A 13186-nucleotide genomic window follows, 5' to 3' on the forward strand; every position below is an offset into this window, starting at 1 on the left:
TTTAAACTGGGCAGAGATGAAACAGTTCTACCCTCTGATAGAATCATGTGCCATGGAAGCTCTCCTTATTCATTGTCTGAGCTGCATTGTTTTCTTTTTTATTGCTAGACCTAGTTCAGTGCACAAACTTACCCTCTCAGCTCTGTTCATCAAATCCTGATTGATTTCATTAAGTTTGACCAATTCATGTCAAAGCTAATAAATATCTAGAAATATGAAAATGTTCTGTGCTGTCACTTTCATATGATCATTTCAGTTTTCCTTTAATTATATTTAGTTATGAAGTTTTATTTGAAATAGTTTTAAAAGCTGGGAAAGAAACTTTTCTTCATTGTTTAAAGTGGAATGTCCAACCTGCAGTGAGGTATTTTTTTTCTTGATCATCTCAATAGTTGCAGTGTATTTTATGCCACTTCATATGGTTTCTGTCAAATTTAAAAGATCAGATGCTCTCCCTTGTTTAGGTGATCAGTCTAACATTTATAGTCATTCTCTTTGCTTTCTTTGATCTTTATGATTCAGTATACATGCTCTGAAAAATTTTTGTTTCTTCACAGGGGACAAAACAGTGCCAGGGTTATATACAGTGAGTAACCAGTATTCCAAAAAATGGAGGATAAAGAAGGACACAAGTAAAACCAGACCTTTAGCATAAAAAGCCTGAAGTTGGTTCTTGTCCTTCCTACTTGATGCAGGAGGGTGAAGTGATATAAAAAAGGAGAGGAAAGGAAGCCAGTAGGTAAGGTAGAAATACCCAGGCACTTCAAGGCGGTTCATAAGGGGCAGGGATAATGTAGGTTAAAGGTAAAAGAACTTCTGCCTTAATCATTTTTGTCTGCTTCTAACAGGTCTAGGACAATTTTCATTAACTTACCAGGCTAGGGGATGTGGATTTGCCAGATGTTTGCATAGGCAATAGTTTAATTTTTCTCTGACAAAAAGATAAGTAGTGAAACTTTTGGAATCCAAACTCTTTATGCTGCTCCTTGATGTTTAAAGAAAGAAAACTTCAATGTTTTTATTAAGGCTGAGAAGATGGTTTGGAGAAACCAGTATTTTGTACATGAAATTGTCTTCTCTGTATAAAATTGTATTTCATATAATACATTGTTTTCTCATTAGTGTAAATCATTCTTCAGTGTTACTTAAGATCTTCCGTAAGTTAGTGGAAAATGGCCTAATATGGGTTGCTGTGGACTGCTGTGCCTTATTAGTTCCTTAGACTTACACAGCACTTTACTGCACCTAGTGAAAATGGGGTAAAAGAGCCATATTTAACTGTTTCTATATTCCAATTTTATCCATTTCCTGGAATGACAGTCTCTTTGGCTGCCTCTTGCCCTGGACTTCTTCCAAGAAATCTGTATATTCCTTACCAAAGGGCTTCAAGGGAACTTGCACCTCCAGGGTGTTGATACACTTTTCTTCTCCTATGAGCTAAGATTTCTTCAAGAATGACACTGTGCACGAAGGGGAGCAGCTCAGTGCCAGGGGTGAGCATTCACATACCCGTATGAATCAGAGCAGCTGAGTCCACACCTCCGTTGCCTCTCAGTCTAGGACTGAGAAAGCTTTCCAGGGCTGATTAGTCATTTGAGTGAAGTGCAATAAATGTCAGAGAAATGAATTAAAACAGAATCTCACTGAATGTGAGGCATAGCTGCTCTCTAGTGGACTTGTGAATAGTGTCAGCAGCTCTAAGTACACTTATCCCCAGAAAATAATAATATAGATATTCTGCTGAGAGACAGAAGGTGAAAACTCCCTACAGCTGTGAGTTCAGCTGCTTCACTTTCTTTCCACCTCTTCTCTCTTTGTAGCTGACTTACACCAGAGCTACAGTGAAAAGACAATGCAGAAGCAGCTTCAAAAAATATCTCCTGTCCAGTGCTATGAAGAGACAATATTCCATTGTCTCTGTGTTGTGGCTTTATTTGCAGAGGACAGTGTTTCCACTTAGCATCATGAGAGTGACAAATATCTTAGAGCTAAGGAAAACTGTTTCATCAGAAAGGGGGAGGTGTTCAAAGTACAAGTGCCTATTTCCTGAGGCGGCACGGAAAGCAGAGGAAAAAATATCTGCTGCACAGAGGACCTTCACTTTTGGGAACATGAGATCTTCTTGGGCTTTCTCAGGAGTAAAGTTAATGATTTCTATGGGGTTAAGGTTGAATAAGTGCATGTACACAGAGGGCCTTGGGAAGGCAGATCCTGCCCAGCACAGTCTAGGGTTGGATGTGGTATGGAGCAGTGCTCAGCCTACAAACACCCCTAGGGACAGCACTTCTATTCCTGACCTTCCCAGCAGCTGCACTGGCTCACTGTTTAGCCTGCTGTCAACTACGTTTCAAGGAATTCTCCTACATCCACCAAAATACCCCAAATGCCCCAAGCAATAATCTTCTGCCTGTATTGATTCATGGAAAGATCATCTTTGAAAGAATTTCAGAACAAACCTATCAGTTACAGTCATTTGTTGCAATAATTTCATCAAAAATCAGTGACACATTTCATAAACAGCCCCTGAAATAACTTAGGGACCAAATAATGTGATTCAAACCCACTAAAGGTTTATTGGAAAGACTGAAAAATCAGTCTTTAACACTATGACCAAAATTAAGAGTGCTACAAATTGCCTTCTGGAGAGAGCCTTGGTGCTGTGCAAGAATTGTTCAGCCACAGGCAAAGCACTGATTTGTTTGTGAGTGTATTTTAGTCAAAAATCCAAACAGCCCCAATGGCGCTGCTGTGAAGAAAGGGAACTCCATCCTCGATGGAATTGGGACACCCACAGTGATAAAAGTGGTTTGATTATGAATCCTCTGGTTACACTAAGTCACATTCATTCTTTCCTGGCAGGGACAAAGTCCAGGATTTCTCATTGTTAATTTGTTGCTCATAAATAATCGTTTGCATCTTCCATTGGGAAGGAGCTCACTGAGTCCTTCTCCCATCTACGTACCTCGAAAGAGGAGGGTATGTGGTTCTGTGCCTGAAGTGAGGAGCTCAGCTAAGAGTCTGGAAGGGCTTCCACCTCTGCAGAGCAGACTATTAAACACCTTCCTTTTACTGAAATTTAAGAAAGACTTCCTTACCTTATTAAGTAGAAAAATCTGGATTTTGTAGTATGCGTCCCCAGGTAAATGGGTATATTGTCCATTGCCCCTCCCATTGTTTGAACACATGAGATGATGATCTTTGGCATTACACAAGCACCTGAATATTGCAGCATAGATGGTAGCAGTGAATGGGAAGTAAATCTGACTTTTGCTGCCCTTATGGACCATCACTTCCATCCTTTAGTAAGGAGGTAACGGTGGTTTAAATGAAAAAGTCTCAAACTTTAAAAATAGCAAATGCTTTTTTGTATCCATAGGGAACTTAACAGGCACATGTGAAGGACCACCTTGATCTGTGAAAACATGCCAGTCTGATCTCTGCAGAAGTGAAAATATGTACATGAAAACTAATATTGTCTATTTCCTTTTCGTTCAGCTTCCTGTATGCAGAGCCCAGGTTGTTTATTCTTGTGAATGATGCAATGGGTTAACGGATAGTATGTGGGTTATCAGTAAGGAAATCTGAAGGTATAAGGACCATAACAGTACCTAATGTTTCACTTTGATTAAACTGGTGGAATTCTGTCTAAATGGAAAATTGTGAAGGCGTACAGCCTTCATTTCATCAAGAGGATATGGTAGGAAGTAACTCAAAAGACAAATCGTCACATTATTTCTAAATTATTAAATGCCTTGGGAGCTTTCAATTCAGAACCCATGCAGTCCTTCTACAAAAGATTTTACGAAATACATGTATAGTCCTTCCTTGCCAAGGCTGAGATTTAGGGAGATGTGAGGCTCAGGGGAAGGCAATGGATTTACTTAGGAGCTAAGAGAAGTCACCAGGAGGTTGCACTCTCTAACTTGGCTTGCACAAGAGAATGAGTGTGTTTCCTTTTGGATAACGCTTCCATGACAAGCAGCCTTGTGCATGTCAAAGCACTTTATTTACTTTAGAAATCTAAGTAAAAAATAAATACATGTCTTCCTTTTTGTTCCTTTGCTGCTTTATAGAGTGTACAGCAATGCAGGATAAAGCTGAGTTGCCTCTTAAAAATGAAAAGAGCTGGCACACAAGGAAGCTGCCTTTCATCCCTGACCCTGAGAGCTTCAAGGTGCATGACAGAGCTTCCCTCACGGGGATCCACACCAGGCCAGGTGTCACCCAAACCCTCCAGGTAAGCCAGGAGAGAGGCTTGAGTATCCCTACACAGGAAAGGCAGCAGCAGGACTATTTCAGTGGCTGCATCCACCATCCTGTGTGTCAATGGTTCTGAAATGCCCTTTTTGATGTCTTACGCAAAAATATTTGATGCTTTATGTGGCCAGCAATCAAGATTTTCTTTGAGGTGGGTCTAGGAGACACTGTTTGTGTGCCCAACTACTCTTGCTTGAATAAAGATCAAGAACAATGTTTTGTTAAGAAAACAGTAGGGAGGGAATGCCCTTGGGTTACCCCACCTTAGCGGCTGCATGTTGATGTTTTGAAACTAGGGTGGGGTAGTTTATATTTTGATAGACCATTACCTAGGAGGGAAGCAAATAACCTGAAACCTTGACCTGATTAGTGCCTTGTTCCTCACCAATGTTGTTGTTTATATGCTGCAAAACTGCCTGTGAGGGCAGCCAGGAGCTAAAGACAGTTCTTTACAATAAAAGCCAGCAAACAGTTTTCCTGGGATGACCTCACCAAACACATTAGTTTACCCAAGGCTCTGAGAATTAACTGTACAGGGAATATTTAACTCCTAGATTTATAGGTAAGAGGTACCTGAGTGAGTGCCTTCAGTGCCAACCATGTACATCCTGCTGCAAGATGCAGGACCTGCATTGGTGTTGGCACCAGTAAGAACCTCTGTGGCATTAGTCACAGCTAGTGGCTACCCACAGTCACTCAGGCTGTCTGAGCAAGAAAACTTGTGGGTTTGTTTCAGCTTTCTTGCTAGAAATCTCAAAGCCATACAGCCTCATTTTGGGCAAGAGATGTTCTCCCAGACCTTATTTATCCTTTCTTGCTATGGCCCATCCACATCAGAAGCTCTGTGCTCCCCTGATGGTGCAGGAACAGCTCCCAGGGTCTCGCTGTTTGTAAAGCCCTTACCTCCCAATTTTCTCTTTTTTCACCTAATACTGACCATTTCTCTCTCTGCCTTTTGAAACCTTGGTTTTGTTTTAAACAGATTAATTTTGTTTGCCTTGAGAGAGGCTTTTTTGTAAAACTCTGCCTCGCTCCTGCTCCACTCCTTCCTAAATCTCAGACAGAAAATGCCTTCTTCTGTCCTCAGACTTGTTTTTCTCTTCTGCTGGGACTGATTTAATTCTTATTTTGCTCTCCCGGTATTGCTCAAAAGACATTGCAGAAAACAAAGTTGTATTGTATTGAAACAGAAAACAATTTCAGAATGGGGTGAATCACCCTATCTTAAACCTCCAGATAAAATTAATAAAAAAAAAGATGATTCACAGTAGAAAGTCTACATGAGGTTTCTCAAATTCAGTTCTGGTTTATCATCTGTGAGGCAATTCTGTGCTTGTCATTCTGGCAATGTGGTATCATTTTACTTGAAAATGGCTTGGAGGTTTTACTGATTCATTCTGGGAGATGACTTTGTTAGTAAATTAGAAGGTTATTTTTGCTTCTTTCATGAAGTATTTGAAGCATATTTCAGACTATAGAAAATTAAAGTAAGTAAAAGTAAATATATAATAAAATGTAACAGTAAGTACAGTCAAAATGCAACACACTTAAAGCCAGTGTGAGGCAGTGCTTTTTTTATGTGACATACAAGCTATGACATCTGTGAAGGTTGAGCACAACTAGGTACACTGGTAGCATCATCTCTAGTTAAATTACAGCAAAGGGATGAAAAGAAAACATCAAACCTGGGGGACAGCTCTGCCTGTCACGCATTCCTTTGGATGCAGCAGTAGTGCCTGGTGACACAGGCTGCCAGAGCTACCCCAGCTGGGTTCTGGGGCTGGTGTTCAATCTCCTCAAGCTGGATCTGACCTTGCAGTTCCCTTCACCTGGGCAAAGGCTGTGGCTGTTTCAGCAGCCTCTGTAAGGCTTGGCAAGCAGGACTGATGCCTGGATCTGGCGGTACATTGGCTTCCTTGGGGCTTTAAAGGACAGTGATTCCCCTACCTACACCAAAATTTCTGTCCCTACTGATCAAATCAGACCAAAAGTCTGGTCTGGTGTGAAGTCTGCTTCCAGTTCTATATGGTGAGCAGCATGAGTATTTTTTAATCTGGCTGAAAATGTACCTTGTTTGTATGCCTGCTTTTCTATTATCAAATGATTGCACTTTGGTGGAAGTTGAGCTGTGCATCAGCTGCAGGAGCACTCTGGAGACCCAGCACTGTTCAGTGGACTGGCAGGACTGGGTGCATTTGGGGGACTGGTTCATGAGGGTAATGGAAGTTCCTGAGCTCACAATAAATTGCACTGGATTAAAATAAAAAAAAAATTTAAGTGCAGTAGTGAATAAAGAATAGTGAAATACCCTTTAAAATTTTCCATTTCCCTAACAGGCTTTTTTCAAAATTTTTGCAAGGAAGATTGTGAAGTAAGCAAGCTTTGCTACCCAGGTGAGAGTAATGGAGCAGAGAAGTGGCACAAGCCTCCTCCTGAGCCCCTCCCCTGCTTGGCTGCCAGCCCCAGCTCCTGCAGGTCAGTGCAGTGCTTGGTGACTCCAGGAGGAAGGGTGACTAAGAGGGTGACAAAAGTTAGTGGAGGCTGCCATGAAGCCCTCTCACAGGAGGTGTGACATTTATGGCAGCGCTGACATACTTGCTGTGAATTGCAGGAAGGCCACACGAGGTCGGATGGCCGAGCTCCTGGCCTGTCTGGACTAGAAACCAGCTGCTGCCTGGTGAAAGCTTTTTATGAATCACTTTTAATTAATACTCGTGAAGGTGGTGGGAGGGGGCAGTATGAAGAGGGATCAGTGCTGAGTGTGGCCAGAAGCAGCGCTGCTGACAGGGCACACTTCCCGTGCTGGCACAGGCACAGCGGCAGCAGTGCTGTTCTGAGATCTGCAGCTGCACATAAACTCCACGTGCTGACAGGTTCCCCAGATAGGCTCTCCTAGCACTGCCAACCAAACTGCCTCTGGAACAAGTCCAGAGGAGAGCCACTGAGTTGATCACAGGGCTGGAACACCTCTCCTGTGAAGCCAGGCTGAGAGACTTTGGTTGTTCAGCTTGGAGAAGGAAGGTTCCAGGGAAACCTTATAGCACCTTCTAGTGTGTAAAGGTAGAGAGAGGAAGTGGGTCTCAAGTGGGAAGAGAGCTGAAAAGGGACTTTTCACAAGTGCATAGGACAAAGGAGAATGGCTTTAAGCTGAATGAGGGTAGGTTTAGATTAGATTTAGGAAGAAATTCTTTACTGTGAAATTGGTGAGGCATGAAACAAGTTGCCTGGAAAAGTTGTGCTCTCCCTGTTCTTGGAGGTGTTCCAAGACCAGGCTGGATGTGGCTCTGAGCAATGTGGTCTAGTGGCAGGTTTCCTGCCCATGGCAGGAGTGTTGGAAGTAAAAGAGCTTTAAGGTGCCTTCCAACCAAAACTGTTCTAAGATTATCCAAATTTTCACAACCAACACACTTTATTAGAGCTACTTTTCATATACTTAACAACCACACCTACTGCTAAGACGGTAGACATGAGTTGTTTATGATTTATTTAGAAATCATTTTACATCATTAAACTAGTGTGCTTTGTTTGGGGGAATTTACTGTTCTTCTAGTGTACAATAGATATTCTTCCTAGCATTCTAAGGGTAGTCACATTCATGTGGAGAAAAATGAAATCCCCTGTCCATAACTGAATTTCAAGCTGAATATATCACAAAGAGAAAAGAATATATATATTTTTCATGTTTTTGGTGTATTTTAAGTCTATGAGCTGTCACACCAGTAAGCAACCATCTCTTAGGGGCAGAAATGAAAGCTTCCCTTTACAAACCTGGATTCACTCACACCCATAGGTCACAAAAGCTACAGCAACACGAGCACTGCAGTTCCTCCCAGGGTGCTAAAAGTTCCTTTCATGTTGGTGCCCCCTTTCCTCGGTGGGAGGAAACCTGAGACCAGCCAGGAGCTCTCTGTCTGCAAGTGTCAAAACCTGCACCTCCAGAAATCCCTCTGGGCTCTGTGGTCACTGAGCTCGCACCTGGGCACGTGTGGGTGTCAGTCTGTTCCCTGCCAGCACATATCAGTGTGAAAACTTGTGCTGCTTTGTGGCAAAAGGGACCCTGGGGACATTCACTAATATTTTATGGGTGCCCAGGCCATGTCTTTATCTCAGAAATGTAGCCTGGTAATGGTACATCACTACCCAGATGATGAGTAAGAGATGACCAAAGGTGTAACTACCCACAAGAACATTAAGCCTGTGGATGACAATAAGGCAGTGTTCTAAAAAGAAAAAGGCAGTATAATAAGGGATTTGAAGATACCTTTGTTTTAATGATGTGAAATATAAAAATACAGGCTGATTTTTTTTGTCATTTCTACTGTTTAGCCGTACATTTTGCAATCCCATAGTAAATTTTTATTCTAACACAGATTTGCTCACAGGTTTGTATTTCTGAGGGTAATATAGGCAGGTGTTTTGATCATTTGGTCTTAATTGCAGGCAAACTCATCTGCCAAAGCAGTGTTCAGCCACATGAGAATTTTCCAGCAGCAGGTAATCCACAGGTACTGAAAAGATTATCAGATGTTAAAGGTTCTCATTCAAGGTTGCCTTTAAAATTATATTGTCTGTCTACTGGAAATGTTTTATTATTGAAGACTTTGTCAGAGGGTGTTTCCTTAGGTATTTTTTCTCCAAGTGGGAATAGCATAAGAGAGGTTTTCACTTGGTTGCCACTGTAGAAAGTCGTTTCACTAAGCAGACTAGGACTCAGATATTCCGTGAAGTTCTGAATTGAATAAAATAAAGTGACAACATCAGTGAATGTGAAGTTAATTTAAATTTACATTTATATGGATCAGAGGCCTGGGCAACCTAAAATAAGAATTTTATGCTTATGAAGTAAAAGAAAAATTAAAAAATAGCAGCACTCACTGTACAGTTTGGAAAGCTGTCGTGTAGTACAGCCAAATTAAGTTCTTTGCTTTGCACCCATGTTCAGAGTTAGGGTAGAAACTTTGATTTCAGCCTCATTATTTCAGAAACCATCTGTTTCATACATGCAGTAACAAACATGAGAGGCATAGCAGAAGGTTTCTGCCAGAGCAATGCCACCTATGTTCTAACCCCAAAGGAATGACGCAAACAATGGACAGGTTCATGAATACAGCAAAAAGGTGTTGAAGAAAAATGTCTTTATCCACATACTCATGGAGTACATTGTAACATGGCCAATCTTACCAAGTTTCACAATGAATCGTAGGTGGGAACTGAAAAAAGCAAACTGTTGCCCAAACATTGTTACCGTAAGTGTAAAGGAAAAGAAACATTGTAGGTGGGGATCGTAGTTCTGAGCCATTCCTTTGGTGTCTTATATGTAACTGTCCCAAAAAAACCCCAGTAGGACTTCACCGTCACAAATGTCCCGTTCTGCAGACAGCCTGCCTGTTCTTGCCTGGTTGGCCACAACCTCTGAGCACTTCTGACAACAAGAAAAAAAAAAGAAAAAAAAAAGAATGCCATTTGACGTATTTCACATTTCCACTCCTGTTCAGTGATCTTTTTCCTTCTGTCTGCGGTTGTTTAACCTTGATCCAGTCATTCAGGTGAGAACAGAGAAAAGTGGAAACAAGGCTGTGTATTTTTCCTCCTGTGTGTCGAGACACAGCACAGTCAGGGATGGACTCAGTGGCCTTCGAGCTGAAGTGTTCTTTGAAAACAAAACAATATTTTGATTATGGCTCAGTGACATTTAATTTCTGCAGCCAATAGTAATTATTTTACCATCTGGAATAGTGACTGTTGCATTTTCCCCTGGGGATGGCTGAACCACAGAGGAGATTGTGTGGAAGCACAATCAGGTGCCAAGCTCCAGAATCCACGGTGCAGCCAAGGATCGATTCTACATTTTGCAAAATCATCCTTTGCCTGTGCTTGTTCAGACTTTGTTATTTGCAAGCTGTTCAGCTGCAACAAAAATTTCCATGGAGTAGGGAGCGGGGAATTGTGTTTTGGGATAAAATCCAGGCTGCTGTTCCCAGCCTGTGAGCTGCCTACATTGCACTGGCAGCTACAAATTATGTGACTCAGTCCTGTGTGGTCACATTCAGTCAGAAAATAGCAATGTTTGTGGCATGCAGGGTGCTGTGGCTGCTCCCAAATCAGTGTTTACAACGACCACTGCACTTTTCCTTTCCCTGTTGCAACACCCAGAGCAGCCTGCTTGATTTTTCAGTAGCCAAGTACACCAGTGACAGCAGGGCCAGCACTTTCAGAAGTCAGTCTTGAAAACAGCGGGTGAAAATTGCCTCCTCTATTTAGACACCTAAATAAAATGCCTGCCTTCAGAAACATGTTCTGAAAGCTCTGGACCTTATCATTAGTGACATATTGTTGAGATCTGTTATCTATCTGTGTGGTTCCACAAGTGACCTAGAATAAGAAGAGAAGAATTCTTGTTTTTAGAAATGGAAGAATTTGCCCTTTAGGGAGTCCTCCGTGACGCAAAAATATTCAGGCTGTCTGCTGGCCTTTGCTTTGACTATTGACTTGATTTGACTATCACTGCATGGGATGTTCTTTCTTAGCAGTGTGGAATTGCCCAGTGGCAATCAACGAGCAGAAGCACCTGGAGATGATCCAAGATGGTTTTGTTGGCCTTCCCAGGGTGAGCAGGGTTGGGGCAGAAAATGCACCGCAGCGTGAGGGCACAGCAGGAAAGCAGAGCAGGGGGAATTCATGGCGCACCACAGCAACTGTACTGACTGCTGCAGGCCACAGCCACAGTGTGGATTGAGGTTGCCCTCGGATTTTTCACTGATTTCTTTCAGCGTATCTCCAGCCAAAAAAATCAGGTCTGGCTTTCTTTTCTCTTCACTTTAGCAGAGCCAAAGCAGACTTCCTGCTGTCGGCTGCAAAGGCTTGGGACAGGGTCTGTTCTCAAAGTCAGGGAGTAGCACACAGGTCCTGGGTACAAAGCACAGTAAAGGAACTTGTGTGGGCAGCTAAGGGCATCAGAGGGGTTTGGGCTGTGGATTTCTACTGTTCCATGTTGCACAGGGTCTAGCTGCAGATTTATATCAAATGGGAGTCAGGAAACATGAATATACCATACCACATTTGATTTTGTCATTGTTATTGTGAAGACAACCCACAGACCCTTAATCTAGCTTATAGAAATAACTAAAGCCTGTCTAATCTCCACTTGGATTTCACTTCAAATTAGCTCCAATTAAGAATACTTATTTTTTCAGATGTAAGCTCTTGCCAAAAAGAGTAGTTTCCTTTAAATCACTGGATTTAGATGGACATTATAGGACTCAATACATATGCTGAAGTGTTGGTCTAAGTGGAATAAGGAAGAAGTCCTTAATTTGGATTTTTACTTCTAGGTACAACCTTGCAATTCCTCAAACATCATCCTTTTCTGATTGAATAATGAAGGAGAAATTTTTTTCTCCTTTTTTCTGAAAGGGCTTTTGAGAGGCAGAGCACTGTCTAATATTTAATCAAGACAAAGTTAAATTAGGAGGGGAAAAAAGAATTGCAGGAGACTATTAACCACTTTTTCTGTCAGAAATATGCAAAAAGAATTGCCATGCTAAGCAAAGTCTATCTATACATCCTAGAAATTCAATATTTAGTAGAAGTATTCACCACTGCAAGATCTTTTTCTCTCTTTTGGTAACCTCCACAAGAATGAATAAAAATGGATAAAGTATATGGGTACCCATCAGTCTTAATCCAGAATATACCTGTCTGCACAGAGTTATTCAGAAATTCAGTTATTCAGATCTGCTCTTCAGCAGCTCCAGATTCTACCCCTAGAAATGCAGAGCAGGAACATTCCCTTAAACAAGAGTTAAAGTCTTCCAAAACTGGAGACACTATTCTGTAGTCTTACCTTTTTTTAGTGTGCATTCTCCTTCCAAATTACTGATCCATAAAATTTCAAATTCTATTACTGATATGAGAGCCATGCAAAGGGAAAAAAAAAAGATGATTAAACAATTTGCCTCTGTCAATGGCTTCAAGACAAAAGCCTGTATCTGCAGTTCTGCATTTCTTTGGTATAAGAAGAAACAGGTCTGCAAAGAGGCTTCTTAAAATAAAAGAAATTCAGCCCAACTGCTGTTTCTGCCTGTGTGTTAAATACATCTTTTGGCTTGTGGGGGCTTCTCTTACTCAGAATTGAAGTGAGATTCACAGGAACATTTGTTTACTGTGTATCCAATCAACTGCTTCCAACCTTTAGCACAGCAACTAAATTAGAGAGAAAAGAGCAATGCAGTAGGATAGTACTGGCATTTGTAATGTAGTTTTAAAGGTCTGTTCAAGATGAAAAACATACAGAGCTCATAAACACATGTTACTGGAACGAAATTTCATGGGAACCAGAAGGCAACTACTTTTTCAGGGCAAAGATTGCTAAAAGGCATAATGTGACACTGAGAAAGATTAGATATATAAAATAGAGAATATCAGTTCAAGAAGATATAAATCAGAAGTCTCCAACTACAGGTCAGAGACTTTACTGCTTAAATAGACTGCGCTTGATTCCTCTGGATTCAAATCTGGAATGCTGGACTTCAAAATTCCCCAAATTTGTGTGAAATGGAAGATGTGCAGGTGAGAGCATTTATCATGTCAAACAAAAAGGAGTTCATAGTCAAAGACCCTGCTGAGAAAACCTGGCATTATCCTCAGGGAATATTTCTTCCTAAAATCCTTAAGCCTGTTTTGGAGTGATTTATTCTAAACAAAAAATTAAAGGGGTTTGCTTTTGGTGGGTAGAAGAGCTTTTTTCGGGGTGTGGATTGCAGCCAGCACAAATTGAGATGCAAGCACTTCGTTTGTAGATCACACTGGCCAAAGCTTTTATGTCAGGCAGCAGAGTTGATTATCACTACTGTTAATTTTCACCTCTGATTATTCTCCTGTATTTTATGAATAAAATGGGGAAACAACACAATATTGCCTAACAGCTGTC

The 13186-nt window shown here is 41.4% G+C and overlaps 1 long non-coding RNA gene across 1 annotated transcript; it reads left to right on the forward strand.

Annotated features, from left to right (window-relative positions):
* The first annotated feature begins 3650 nt into the window (after positions 1-3650).
* Positions 3651-8999, forward strand: LOC117244320. The gene is made up of 3 exons (XR_004497148.1): positions 3651-4237; positions 6594-6732; positions 8698-8999. It is a non-coding gene; the product is annotated as an uncharacterized LOC117244320 (long non-coding RNA).
* Positions 9000-13186: the final 4187 nt, after the last annotated feature.

This window comes from Parus major, chromosome 4 (genome assembly GCF_001522545.3).
Source record: "Parus major isolate Abel chromosome 4, Parus_major1.1, whole genome shotgun sequence".
Classification (NCBI taxonomy): domain Eukaryota; kingdom Metazoa; phylum Chordata; class Aves; order Passeriformes; family Paridae; genus Parus; species Parus major.